A 16,101-nucleotide genomic window follows, 5' to 3' on the forward strand; every position below is an offset into this window, starting at 1 on the left:
ACGCTCGAGCGTAGATCAAAAATCTAGAATTTCTAGGTTGATCCTCAAGCACAAAACTCAAGCTTAAAAGCTTCAAACTCGATTTTTCTGGGCTAATTTTTTGGAAAACACTTAGAAACCCATATTACAACATGTTTTAAAGATTATTTTATATAATCAAGCTCAAAGGTGTGACAATTGAACACAATTTCCAATGTAAACTTGAAGAACGATGTAAGAACATAACATGCATGCGTTCTTAAGAACTCTAATGCTCCAAAGCACGATCAAATGCAAGATTTTACTCAAAAACATGGTGAATTTCTAGAGTATAACCATAATATGGACATGCATGTGGAAATTCACATGAAAATGATCTCAAGATTCAATGATATGGACATGCATGCAAACATTGCTTCTCAATTCAACTCTTAAGACTATTTCTTGACTCTAAACAGTAATTGTTCCATGAACCATGCATGAGACAACTTAAATTCACAATTAAGAGAATGAATTTCCTACCTTACGTCTTGAATTCCAAGTGTAGAAGCCTAATCTCTCAAGTCCTCTTCAATTTTTTCTAAGTTCAAACAAGACTCTTGTTGAATTCAATTCCTCTTCCAATTCTCTCTCTCTCCCACGGTTTGGTCTAGAGGATGGAAAAGATGGTGTATCAAATGTGTGAAAAGAATTGGTCTTGAATCAACCCACTTAGTGGCAAATGTGTAAATAACCTATATTCAATTAATCTAGCATTGTTTATTCTAATTTAATCATTCCAAATTGAATTTTAATTAAACCTACCATAAAATTCTATAGATCCTAATTAGCATATAACACTAATTAATTTCTGAATCGGTTACCGATAAGGCTTTCAATTTGCAATTCGAAATCAAAACATAAATAGATCATTCCGTAACAAACAGATAGAAATGCAATTAAAACAATACACTCATGTAATCAAATTAGAATTTCATCTTAATCAGTTACGTATCATGCTTAACCACGGATTAACACTAATCAGAGGTGAGTGTTGTCACATGAATGGTCTGTGACGGACGCGTGATGATACAATATCGGAAACCAACTCAGACCCCATCCTTGGGTGCTATGATGTACGAATGGCAACGCTGCAACTGTGTTCAAAGTTCCATTTGCGTAGATAGAAAAAACTGTTTGCACTTAACACACGAGCATGGGCAGACCACGTGCAACACTTTGATTCTTTCATAGTGCATAGAACTGTGATCCGAACAGAATCGTTATTCACGTATTTGTATTAGAACCCACACTTCACTGCGTATTTAGAAAGTACTATTCAGAATTCTTGCACGCCGCCCTCGAAACACTGTCCAACATGAGTGATGCCAGTAGCCCATGGCACAGTCATTAGCACTTTTTCAGTGTGGCGGCAAAACGTTGGCAGTAGATCGACATCATCGTCCAATTCCAATTCTTGTATTGTGCGCTTGCCATGTTTCATTACACTTGATGTGGGTATGTACGCATCGTTTGTTGGCGTCAGACCGAGATCGCAATGTTGATTAACAATCACACCAACATGCTGCAACTTGAATGACTGTGTGAACGAAACCATGTTCCGCATGTCCACGTCATTCAGTAACGCAAAATTGTTGTAACCAGGAATCCGGTAAAACAATGCAATTTTATCCGATGTCAACGCACTGAATTTTGAGCACAAAAAGTCTACCAGGTGGGCAAATACAAATGGAGATTCCAAGTTGTACGCGACGTTTGTACACAAGTAACAACACAACAACATCACATTGCATTCCATACCTAAAAACCAAAAAAACAGACGTACGTTATACAATGCCGAACAAGAAACACATCGCGTTGCACATAACAAACGAAGACGCGTAGAACGATTACGGAGGTACATCCAATCAAAAATGGAAAAACGGATGGAAAATATCCAAGAAATTGATGGATAGCAATGACGGGTATTCACACATAACAAATGTACACATTGCAGGTAAACCGAATACATACAGACAACAGGTCGTTACACGTCGTGAATAATGTAAGACAATAGCAATCGCCCAACATACCTGGCATCGGGAGATGGCATCCAGGACAATGTAAACCCCTGCACGAGTGGGAAACTCAAAACCTAATCCTCCCTCTCCTCTGAAAGTTAAAACCTAGCTTCCCACTAACACAACCACGTGTGAACCACACCCACATAACCATCACAACCCCTCTTCCCGAAAAAACGAGATACAACCTACCAAAAAGATACGACTTCCCTTATTGACTCCAACTGTGGGTGTCAAAAGGGCACAAGTGTCCACACATCGCAAGGAAATTAAAAAAAAAAAGGATCTTCCAGCATGATTGACGCCACACGCAAGACTAAACAGTATAACAAAAACAATATGGGACCAACCAGATCAACTGTTTCCAATATGGGACTTTCCGATAAATTTCCCCAGTTTTTTTGATTACATAGGATAAAAATTCAAATTACTCATTTTATAATGGGTAGTATTATATGATAAATAAAAATATTACAAGCAGCCAGTAGGCCTGTTGTTAGTCCTATTGAAAAATATGTAAAATGTGTATGAATTATATAAAGATATATAGAAGTATTTTGGAATATGTGAAAATTGTATGGAGATTAGAATTAATTTATCATTTTGTACCTGTGATTGACAGTCATTATTAGTCGGATCCTTATATAAATATGAAATTTATTCAGATAAAGCTTATCATTTTAAAAATAAAACTACATCAATTTAACCTATGTTTTTAAGAAAACCATTATTGTATTGAATTCTGTACAAATTTGTAATTTATGTATCAGCATCCTTTGAGAAATCCAACCACACAAACAATTTGTATGTTATTTGAGCTTCTCATTAAGTGGGTGTTTGAGTTTGCTTTTTAATTTTTTTTTTTTTTTTTTTTTGCTTGTAGACTTTTTTTAAAAATTAAAAAAGTTAATGTGTTTAAAAGTTACTGAAAAAATTACGGCTATGTTTGGTTTGCTTTTCAAAAACAATATTAAAAAAATAAAAGTAAAAACTAAAATATTAATTCTAAATTTATAAAAATTATTTTTACCTGTTAAAAAAAGAAAACTATATGAAAATGATCAATATTTTTTTATTTTTTTAAAATTTTCACCAAATTATGTTATTAAAATTTTAGTATTTACATGAATAAATATTGACATTAAAATTTTGAGTAATTTTTTTAATTATTTTTTGGTATATAGACCCACTGTTTCATATTTCCAATTCTTGTCACCTCTCTTTCTACTTCATTTTTTGTATTTCTGAATTAATAAGGAGAATAAAAACTCTAACTTAATTTTTCTTTTCCATTTAATATCCTCCAAGAATCTAGAATCTAGAATCTAGGCTCTCTAGACCCCACTTCCCTCAATTTTTTTGGATAAAAAGTTAGCATTGGTAAAATCTGTACATCATTTCTAGATCTTAGACACTTTGACCCACATTTGCAGGTGACGGTTCCTACAATCCATTTGGGTTAGGACTTTAGTCGAAGAGAGAGAAGTTGAAGATAGACGGATAGATAAATAAAGTAACCCATATATCACATTGTGTATACGTATACTTGACAAACAATGATATATGAATAGAAATTATGTACAAAACTTTTTTATAAACTGAAATAATTATTTTGAATCAAAACACTAACCATTCTTTTCATAATTTTAAAAGGGGTTAGACTTTCTTTTAAAAAAAATTTATATCTTAATTTAGGGAAATTTGAGGGACTTGTGAAACTCATTACGGATCCTATTTTGATAATCTAAACTATTTGTTTTATAGGGCCTTTAATATATATTATTAAAGAAATTACATCGATTCGATAATTGTAATATTTTAATTTTATTACATTTGCCTTTGAAAAATTGGACAACAAGTATATTTCTAAAATAATCCATCCATTTCTTAGTGATAAACGTGATAAAATAATAATGTTAAGATTATTAGATCAACTCATTTTTTCCATAGATGATATGTACGAAAGACCCTATAAATGAATGATTCAGATCATTAAAACAAAACCTATAGTAGGCTCTACGAGTCTCCAGTTTTCTCAAATTGAGATGTAAACTTGAAAGAAACCCGGCCGTTTTAAAAATGATATTGTCATATTATTATGTATATATCTTCTGTACAAATTTTATGTTTGCAAATTATTTTCTAGTAGTCAAGTGGAGAAAAAGGATTAATGTAATCGACCCCATTTTATGAGACTTAAAGTTTGATTTGGTTTAGTCGGCTAATATATAAGGATAAATTATATTAAACTTCCTTAAACTATGACCCATTTATATTTTGTCTCATTGAACTTCAAAACTCAGCAGTAAACCACCTCAAAGTATTACTATCTTATTACATTTAGCCATCTCAAAGAATTATCTTAGGATTATACTAGAAATTTATAGAAAATCAAATCATGTGTAAAGTACATAACACATTTATTCAATTTTTAAGACAATAATGCCCATGATTTCGTTTGCACTTTATTAATAAAATAAGAGACAAAGTGCAAATAAAATCATCAGAGAATTATTATTCTAAACTAATTAATAACAGATATTGAAGTGGGTTGGCTTTTTAGCTTTTTGGTTTTTTTGACTATTTTAACCTGGGGCTACAAAGCCTAATTTGGGAAGGGCTTTTAGTTTTTTTGACTTTTTTTGTAAGAGAAAGAATGTAATGATTATGGGATGAATATGATGTTTTGTCTTATTGGGCTAAAAAGTCTATTTTGTTTTTTGTGACTAAAAAAACCAAAAAAACCCCAAGTTGGGCATTCCAAACGAAGCCATTATTATCTTAAAAGATATTATTATTTAATAAAAATGTCGTGTACTTTACATATTATTCAATTTTTTTTTTTATAAAATTTTAACAAATTGAGTTAATTATAATAAGATAATATTTTAAAATTCAGAGAAATAAAATATAAGGGGTTGTTTGGGGTGTCCTAAATAAGTGTACTTTTTGTCTTTTTGGACTAAAAAGTTGAGGAAAAAAATATGGATGTTTGGGGTTAATTTTTTGACTTTATACGAAAAAATATGTATTAAAAAATTGTATAAATAAGTGTGTAGGAAAAGTTAGTGGATTCGCCGTACATGTTGGGCAGGCTAGTGGGTTGGTATGAGATGGGAAATGATTGCCTACTTTTTGAGTTTGAATTGGACGGTATTGTTCGGCCTGTGGGGGCCCATCACAGGTCCAGTTTTGCTAATCGGAACCATTCAATGTGTAAAACTAGTCAAATACTATATGTTTGTAAAAAATCATGTTGATTGAATATCAATAGCTATCTGATCGTCTTAGTTTTTCTTGTCAACTGTTAACTATAACACCATTTATTTTTTATACAAAACTGATTTGATCATGTAGTTAACGATTTCCAATCAAAGTGATTTTTTACAAGCATATAGTTCTAGACGAGTTCTATATATTGACAGTTCAGATTATCAAAAAAGGACCCGTGGTAGGCTTCTATGGGCCTAATATTTCTATCCAACTTAGTGATTTTATATATGTAATTCTTTTTTTTTCCTCTCACAGTGAGTATCAATTCAGTCTTGAAAATTGTATAAAATTTGTTTGATTAAAATATTATGTATATTAATTTTTTAATATTTTTAATTTATAAATAGTGGTAATTTTTTTATTTTCTTTTATAATTTTTTGAGTTTTTAACTTTTTTAAAACACTCGAAACTAGGCCTAAATGAGTTCCATACTATAATTTGGGAAATGCCTCGTAGCTCGATTTTTCAGGCTCGAGTTTGGCTCGACAGCCCAAAACGACGTCGTTTTGGGCTGTCTTTTTTTTTTTTTTTTTTCTTTTTCTTCTTCTTCTTTATTTCTTTCCCCTCCATTCGAACACAGAGACGGAGAGGGAAGAGAAGGAGGTCGCCGTCGCCCGTCGCCCAGCCCGTCGCCGCCGATCGCCCAGCCGTCGCCCAGCCCGTCGCCGCCGATCTCCCAGCCCGTCGCCCAGCTCCGATCGTCGCAGCAGCCTCCTCCTCCTCCTTCCTCCTTCCTCCTCCTCTTCCTCCTCCTTCCTCCTCCGCCCCGCCTCCGCCTCCTCTTCCCCCTCTGAATATGCCCCCTCCAGTCCTCCTCCTCCCTCCTCCCTCCTCCTCCTCCTCCTCCTCCTCCTCCTCCTCCCTCTCTTCTCCTTCTCTTCTCCACCTTTCTTCGAGCCACAGAGTCGAGCCACAGATTCGAGCTACGAATCGGTACCGCTATAATTTACCCTATATATAAGTGCACTAAACCAATGCCTAGGCTAGTAGCAGTCCCGTTTTGTAGGGGTATATTTGTAAATGTAAACATTCAGGGTTCCTTTTGAGCCCACCGAAAAAACGGTCCGAAAAAGCAGAGACCGGTTTGTCTTATTTTTACCCAACTACTAAACGGGTAACGATTTTACCTGTTGACCCTAATCATGTAAAATTATGACCGACGGAGCCACAGGACTGATTTGAAAAGATGATTAAAACTTATTTTTTGATTTTTTTTAATGAAAGAGAAAAGTAAATTCAAACGTTTTGTAGAGTTTTGTAAATATTATTTAAAAGTATGAGTTGTATTTTAAATTTGTGAGTTGTGAAATTATGATTTGATTGTAGAAAATTTGTTTGGTTATGATTTTTAAATAGAGTGTTGAGTTGAGTTTTGAATTGAGTATGGAATTGAGTTTTGAAAGTTTGATTTAACATGTGAAGTAAGAAAATTTGTTTAGTTATCAGTTTTAGAAAGAGTTTTTAAAACTTAATTCAAATTGTTATAACTCATAACAAAACACATTACTTTCACACTATTGAAAATTCTGATTAATACTCATGACCAAACTCTTTTTAAAATTCAATTAAAACATTTATTATTAACAGAAAATAACATTAATCAAATTTTTAATTGAAAATACTACAAAGGAAATAATTTTTTTCCAAAATAAATATTCAAAAAATTTAAATCATAAATATTTAAATAATTTAAATAATCTAAAAAATTTAATAAGTAAAAAATTAAAATAAATATTCAAAAAAATTGAATAATTTAAATATTCAAAAAAATTTAATAATTTAAAATGTTAATATTTTAAATTTAAAAGCAACTCTACACTCAAATCATAACTAAAGATATAAAACAAAACGCAATTAAGAAATTATTTTTAAAACTTATAACTAAACACATCATTCGAAACTCCATACTACTTTCACAACTCTACACTCAAATCGTAACCAAATACATAACAAAAAAATTAAAATATTTAAAAATATTTTTATAAAATAGAATTTGAATTTATTTTTATAAAATATTTTAAAATTTTAAAAATTAAAATAGTAATATTTTGAAACTAAAATATTTAAAAATATTCAAAAAAATTTAAAAATTTAAAATATCATAACATATTTAAATATTTAAAATATTTAAAATCTTAACAAAATTAAAATATTTTTTAAATATTTAAATATTTAAAATATTTAAAAAAATTAAAATATTGATTTGAATTGAGTTTTGAAAAGAGTTTTGAATTATATGTTTGGTTATGAGTTTTGAAAAGTAATGATTATGTGTTGAATTAAGTTTTGAGAAATGAATGTAGAATTTTGATTTGAAACCTCAAAATAAACAACACACTCAAATCAATGGTAGAACTATAATTCGAAACTCTTACCAAACGGAACCTAACTTTTTAACCTACTTTTAAAAGAGTCGTGTTAAAGGCCTCGAAAAGAGAGGTGCGAATTTGCCTGGAATAGTTGTTTTTTTTTTTTTTTTGGTTATGTTGGTTCAGTTTTGGTTTTTTTTTTTTTTTGTTTGGAAAGGTTTTTATGTGTACCCCAAAACCTAAACCTTAATAATAATAAAAAAAATCAAAATAACACAGCCCAACAAATAAAATAAAATTAAAAAAAAAACAAAAACAAACCAACATAGCCCAACAAATAGAAAAAAAAAAAAAAAAAAAAACAAACAAACAAACAAACAAACAACAACAACAACAATAATAACAATATAGCCTATGTGGTTTGATAAGATGAGTGAGTTGGATTAGACTGATTAGGTGATAAAATTGACTGATCAGTTCGACTGCTAGTTAAAATTTATTAATTTCATATAGTTTTATACGAGTCCTTACTATATTTTTATTTTAAATTAGAAAGATTCGGAAGAAATAAAAACCTAAATCTTAAATCCTAAACTCTAAACCCACCCCTACAAATAACCATCCTTAAAAAAAATAAAAATAAAATCACAACAGCCCAACAAATAAATAAATAAACAAATAAAAACAATCAAACTAACGCAACCCAACAAATAAATAAAAAATAATAATAAAAACAACTAAACCAACACATTTTCAGAAGAAAAAAAAAAAAAAAAACCAATTCGAGCTACATTCCAGGCCTCAATCGTTTTCCGTTTCAAAAATTTACTTACCCATCAATCCATGATTAACATTGTAAATTAAGGATGTGTCTCTTGACTGATATCATTGAGACTAATAATAAGTGCTCCTAAGCACACTAACAAAATAAAAATAAATTTACAAAACACTATGGGTGTGTTTGGTAACGTTTATGTTTTCAGTTTATATTTACAAAAATTTTATAAACTAGTTTTTGTTTATTTTTAGAAAAACATAAACTACAAACGCGTTTGGTAATTGACAAAATGTTTAAAAAAAATTTAAAATATAAAAAATAGTGAGAAATGATAAGTGGCGGCGGAAGACGATGGTGGAAAGTGGTGACGGTGGGTGGTGGGTAGCTAGTGGTGGTGGGTGGTGGCGGGTGGGTGGGTGACGGTGGCGGGTGGTGGGTTGTAGCGAGCGGGTAGTGGGTGGGTGGGTGATGGTGGCGGGTGGAGGGTGGTGGTGGTGGGTGGGTGGGTGATGGTGGTGGGTAGTAGCGAGTGGGTGGTGGTGGCAGGTAGGTGGCGGGCGGGCGGGTGGGTGGGTGACGGTGGCGGGTAGTAGCAAGTGGGTGATGGTGGTGGTGGCAACGGGTAGTAGGTGGTGGTGGCAGGTGGGTGACGGATGGCTGGTGGTGGGAGGTGGGTGATGGTAGTGGTGGGTGGTAATGGTGGATGGGTGGTGGGTGGTAGCGAGTGGGTGGTGGTGGTGGTGGTGGTGGCGGCGGGTGGTGAGTGGTGGTGGCAAGTGGGTGGCGGATGGCGAGTGGTGGTGGTGGTGGTGGTGGTGGGTAGGTAGGTAACGGTGACGGGTGGTAGGTTGTAGCGAGTGGGTGGTGGCGGTGGTAGTGGTAGTGGTGAGTAGTGGGTGGTGGTGGTGGCAACTAGGTGGCGGGTGGGTGGTGGGTGATAGTGGTGGGTGGGTGACAGGTGGTTAGTGGTGGTGGGTGGCTGGTGGTGGCAGGTGGTGGTGGTGAGTAGTTGGTGGTGGATGGTGGTGGATGATGGTGGCAGGTGGGTGGTGGTGGCAAGTAGGTGGCGGGTGGTGGATGGTAGTGATGGGTAGTGGGTGGTGGTGGCAGTGGCGGCGAGGGGTAGGTGGTGGTGGCGAGTGGGTGGCAGGTGGGTGGTGGTGGCGGGTGGTGGGTGGTGGTGGGAGGTGGGTGGTGGGTGGTGGTGGCGAAAGACGGTGGTGGAAAATGGTGGCGGGTGGTAACTAGTGTTGGGTGGTAAAAAAAAAAACTAAAAACTCAAAACGGAAACACATTTTTTGTGTTTTCATTTTTTAGCTAAATTTATAAACTGAGACCACTGATTTATAAATCAAAAATTTTACCAAACAAGTTTTTATTTGAGTTTTTAAAATTTTTATAAATATAAACAGAAAACTGAAAACGTAAGTGTTACCAAACGACACCTATTTAATTATATCTGAACATTTATTTTAAATATTTTTTCATCTAATTCAAAAATACTCTTCAACTGGAATAAATTGAAAACTTGTAAAATCCTTCCCACACAACAATACTTTTCTTTAACTTATTAGTTTTTATTATTGATTTTTTTTTTATTTTTTTATAAAACTGTCAATAAGTTTTGCCAAACACCCCATCGGCCCTGTTTGGTAGAGCTGTGGGAAAGTGCTTATAGCTTATGCCTTAACAGCTTATAACTTATAACTATGAACATAAACTGATTTCTGACTTATAAATTAAGCATCTCCTGCCCCACTCAAAGAATAAGCTGATTTCTGACTTACAAAAAGTTATAAGCTGCATTGTTAAGCTAAACCAAACACATCAAAATAGCTTAAATTAAGCTGAAAACTGAAATAAGCAGTTTTTAAGCTGCACCAAACAGGCACATCATATATACCTCAACTTTTGTAATATTTAAAAATATAAATTCAAGTCATAACTACCATTACTTGTCTTATAACTTAAATGATTTTAGAACATAATTAAAACTATCACTTTGGGACATAATTAATTATACTTTATCTGGAAACTATTTTTAATAATAAAAGTTAAAATGACTTTTTTAAACTTTTTTTTTTGCTACCCTAATATATATATATATATATATATATATATGTGGTTGACATGGAATTTTGATAAAACCAACTCTCATATCAATTTTTCATCGTTGGATCTACTCTTTATAACTCGTTTGGGAACAGACTAATTTAGTAATTTTTTGACTTTTTGGCTAAAAAAGTAGGTAAAAAAAACTTGTATGTTTGGAATGACTTTTTGGCTAATTACGAAAAGATGTGCAAAAAGTAGAGAGAAAAGAGAATTTTTGACTTTTTGGTATGGATTGTTGACTTTTTGGTTAATTTAGTAACTTTTTGACTAATTGACTAAAATAGCCTCTTGCCAAACGAGGCCAAATCTTTAGTATAATCATTAATTATTGGTGTTGATATGGCAAAAATGAATTCCCCAAACTTTTGTAGGATCATCATTACTTATTGGTGTTGATATGACAAATATGAATTCACCAAATTTTAAGTCAAATTTGACTTTTCAGTTTTGACAAGTCAACATTCGAGAAGATTTTTTGAGATGTTTAGTCAAAAATTACTTTTTATAAGCTTTTTACCATTTAAATTGTTTTAAGGAGTGTCTTGGAAAATTAGAAAAAAGTTAATTTTTTATTTTTTATTAAATTTTTTGACTTTTTTGGAAGTGATTTGAAAAGTTAGTAAAAAGTTAATTTTTTTGATTTTTGATTTAATATTTTTTAGAAGTGTCACATCACTCCAAAATGACCAAAATATCCTTACTTTTTGATTTTTAAATTAATTAATTAAAATTTTCCAGAGGGTAGTTTGGTAAATTTGGGTATTACTTTTTTGGATCTTCCCAAATGGGATTTTCAACGTTTTGGGATGGTTTGACGTTTTTGAACTGCACACAAAACGTAGCTTTTTGCGTGTGTTGCCAAAACGGCACCCCAATCTTTAATTTATAACTAAGACAACTATTCAAAGGTTTCATTTATAAACAGATTATTTTAATAATTTTTTAATTTTTTATGAAAAGATATGTAAAAAAATAATAAATAAAAATAATATGATAACTTATAATAAATTTTTCACTAAAATAAAAAATTATCAAACGAGACCTAAAAAAATGCATGTATCATAACAATGAGGATGAGGGGCCACTGCGGTGGTGCCCCCTGCTGTGCCTGCTGTGCTGTTCAAAACGGCACCGTTTTTTTTTCTTTTTTTCTTTTTGAGGATTACATTAACTTCTTATTTCATTACCACAAAAAAATAATAATAATAAAGGAAGAAAAGAAAAGAAGAAGAAGAAGAAGGGACACAGTTTCACCTTTTTTTTTTATATATTCTCACTATGTTTTTCGGCATGATAAATTACACTTTATCCCTATATTTGGTCACTTTTTTACTTTAATTCTTATATATATAAATATATATAGGGTTTAGTGTTTAATTTTTAATTTTTTTTTTATTTTAGGGTTTAGGGATAATTTTTTATTTTTTATATTTTAGAGTTAAGGATTTAAGATTTAGGGTTTAATTCTTAAAATTTATTTATTTTATTTTAGGGTTTAGGGTTTAGGGATAAATTTTTTTTATTTTTTTATTTTAGGGTTTAGGGTTTAAGATTTAGGATTTAATTCTTATTTTTTTTTTAAGGGTTTAAGGATAAAATTAATTTTTTTTTTATTTTAGGATTTAAAGTTTAATTCTTAAAATTTATTATTTTATTTTAGGGTTTAGGGTTTAATTCTTAAAATTTATGTTTTTTATTTTAAGGTTTAGGATTTAGAATTTTTTTTTTTTTTTTAGTGGCAAGAAATAAGAAGTTGATGTAATTCCCAAAAAAAAAAAAAAAACGGTGCCGTTTTAAACGGCACAGCAGGGGACACCACCGCAGTGACCCCATCCTAAAAGGAAGGGTCCTACAAAAAGAAACATAAAATAACTTTGGGCAGACAGTACATTAACCATGACTGATCTCATAAAGATGTTCAAAAAAAAAAAAAGCCAAAAAAAAAATCTCATAAAAACTTTTTTCTTGATCGTGGATAAATTAAAAATATACCCATTAAAATTTATTTAAAATATAAATTATTTCATATAATTTAGAAATTATAAATATATCTTTATTAGATTTTTTATTTTATAGAATTAATAGAAAAAATAAGGTAGAGTTTGATAGAATTTTAGAATTATAATTTGAAAATAGAGGAGGTGTTTGGTGGGGTTTTTTTGAGCCAATTTATGGCTTCTGGTTTTTAAAAAATTGTTTTAGACTGTTTGGTTAAACTTATTTCAAACAGCTTCTGATTCTAACAACTTATTTTAAGTCAAAAAAGCTGATTCTGAGAAGCTGCTCACCCCTTGCTTCTGATTATCAGCTTCTGCTGTGGACATGTTAATTTACAGTTATACTCTCAATTTTTTTTATTTTTTATTTTTTTTTAAAATAGAAAAAGACCTAAATGGACTATAAAATATTATTATTATTTTTTATGAGAAATGTAGATAAATAGTGAATAATAAAAAATAAAAATTAATTAAAAAAGTTACTTCACAGCTTATTTAACAAACATTACTTAGGAACTTAAATCTATAATCCAACAGCTATACCAAACAGATTAACAACTTCTGATTAAAGTCATAATCTATAATCTGTTAAGCTATATTTCATAATCTGTTTTAACAGCTACACCAAACAGCACTAGAATTATATTTTGAGTTTGTGAGTTTTGAAATTATGATTTAAATGGAGAAAATTTATTTGGTTATAAGTTTTCAAAAGAGTTTTGAATTGAGTTTGAAATTTGTGATGTGACATGTGATATTTGATTCAAAAACTTACAACTCATAACCAAATACACAACCTAAAATTCTATTCAAAACTCAAAAAAAATCTAAAAGAAAAATTGAAAATATTTTTTATTTAAAATATAAAAATAACATGTGCCCAAAAAAAAAACAAACAAACAAATATTGTTCCGGTCAACTGGCCGAAGCCGGGGGATGACTGGATAGATGAGTTTTCAAACGCAGGTGTGGAAATGATTTTTTAAAACTAAAACCAAACGTAGCATTCAAATCAGTAAGTGAAAAATTGATTACAAAGCCTCACCAAACGCAGCCTAAAATTCTTAACTAATTTTCAATACAACAATAAAACTAATCAGCTTGTTTGGTTTTGTTTTTTCAGAAAACAGTTTTCAAAAAAATTTACTTTTTTGTTTTCTGTATTTTAATGTTTCCAGTGAATTTTTTTAATATTTTCAGAATTTTTTTTAAAGTTTTAGACACACCTAACATAAATAAACTTAAAAAGTATAATATTTGTGAAAAAAAAATCTTTTAAAAATACATTTAATACCAAAAAATAAAATAAAAAAATACAAAAAATCAGTACATTTTTCATTTTTTTGTGTATTTATTAATTTTTTAAAATATTTCACTATTTAGAGACATCTAAGTAAGGTGCATTTAAAAAAGTAAAAAAGTTGCTTAAAATTTAAAAAATATTCACTAAAAACAAAAAAAAACACGAAAACAAAAAATTCAGTTTTCAAAAAATAAAATTCAGAAAACAAAAACCAAACACATTGAATAGAATTATTAAAGGGCATTTACACACAAGTCCTAATTTATGAACTTATACTCTATTAAGTCTTAACTAAAATTTTTTGAACCTTCAAGTCCCATTAAAATTTTAATGGGTAAATTACACTTTGCCCCTGAACATTTCACTCATTTCCCACTTTGGCCCTTTAAGTTTAATTTTTTGCACTTTGACCTTTCATGTTTGCAATCCTTCCCACATTGGCCATTTAAGTTTAATTTTTTCCACTTTGGCCCTTTATGTTTGTAATCCATCCCACTTTGACCCTTCATATTTGCAATCCTTCCCACTTCTTAGACTAACTTCCATCCAAAAAATTAACAGAATCTACCAAATCACTAATACATTAGCTCCATGTGTGATGTAAAAATTCACTAAAGATGCAAAAGATAAAAAATAGAAAACAAAAAAAAATAGAATTTTTTTTTTGTCTTCAGTGAACTTTTTTTTTTTCAAATTTATTCATAAAAATTATTATTTTATATATGTATCTAGATTAGATGCAGCTAAAAAAATAAAAACAAACTTAACTAGAAAAATAAAAAAAAATTACTAAAGATGAAAAAAATGAAAATATGCTGACTCAAACACCTGTATTGTCAATTCTGAAATAAAAAAATTACTATAATTTTTTTCGTCTTTAGTGAACTTTTTTTTTTTTTTAGTTAAATTTGTCTTTATTTTTTTAGCTGCATCTAATCTAGATGCATCTATAATGTAATAATGTTTATAAATAAATTTAACAAAAAAATTCAATTTTTTTGTCTTTTATTTTTTGCATCTTTAGTGAATTTTTTACATCACATATGGAGTTAATGTGTTAGTGATCTGAAAAATTCTATTACTTTTTGGGTTAAAGTTAGTCTAGGAGTAAAGTGGGAATGATTGCAAACATGAAGGGCCCAAGTAGAAAGGATTACAAACATAAGGGCCAAAGTGGGAAATATCAAACTTAAAGGGCTAAAGTAGGAAGGATTGCAAACATGAAAGACCAAGGTGGGAAGGATTGTAAACAGAAAGGGCCAATGTAGAAAAAATCAAACTTAAAGGGCCAAAGTGAGAAATTGGTGAAACTTTAGGAGGGCAATGTATAATTTATCCATTTTTAATAGTTCGAATTACCCTTCAAACAATTATTATTTATCATTATTTGACATTTATTTTGATTTTTAAAACTTTAAAACCTCAACTTTCAAATTAACAAAAACTAAAAAAAAAATTATGTGCAAAAAAAAGCTATTTTTTTGGTGCAAAATTGAAAAAATTAAATTATTTTTTTGGTGCAAAATTGAAAATTTTGTATCTATAAAGGAGCATGATGATAAAACATTGATGTGCAAAACTATTTTTTTAAAAAAAAAAAACTTAAAAAATGAAAAAACTGATAATGTTATCAGTTTTAAAACTGGAAAAAATTATTAATGTTCTCAGTTTTATTAGATAGTTGAATCAAACTAATAAGTAAAATAACAAAAATGTTTAATCTCAAACTCTATTTTTTTTCATTAATTAGTGAAACAATTATTTTGAACATTACTATGCAAAATTGATAATATTCTTAATTTTAAAAATTAAAAAAATTAGAATATTTTTAATTTTACAAAATATGACTTATTAGTTTAAAAAATCTTAAATAAGACCTGAACTATCATAATATTTGTAAATAGGACTTTTAAATAATTAACTCAATTATTAATTGAAATATATTTAAGACATTATTAAAAATTATTAATTAACTTTATAATTTATTAATAAAAGAGATCATATGTTATGTGATTAAAAATTTAAAAGAATAAGATTTAATTTTATAATCAGATGAAACAAGTCATATTTTAATAAATTTTTGAAATGTGTTTATAATTTATTTTTATTTTTTGGAAATTAATTGTCAATTTTCTTTGCCTAGTGTGGCGTGGACTCAAAATAATCTGAGTCATATATTTGTGTGGGACCGTTTAGCTTGTACTGTTGCGCGGCTGCACATGGTGATATTTGGTGATGTGAGAGCCCCCTTCGTTTTACGACACGTGTATAAAATTATTAATTTTA

Source organism: Camellia sinensis, chromosome 3 (assembly GCF_055761805.1).
Source record: "Camellia sinensis isolate YWXY chromosome 3, ASM5576180v1, whole genome shotgun sequence".
Lineage (NCBI taxonomy): Eukaryota > Viridiplantae > Streptophyta > Magnoliopsida > Ericales > Theaceae > Camellia > Camellia sinensis.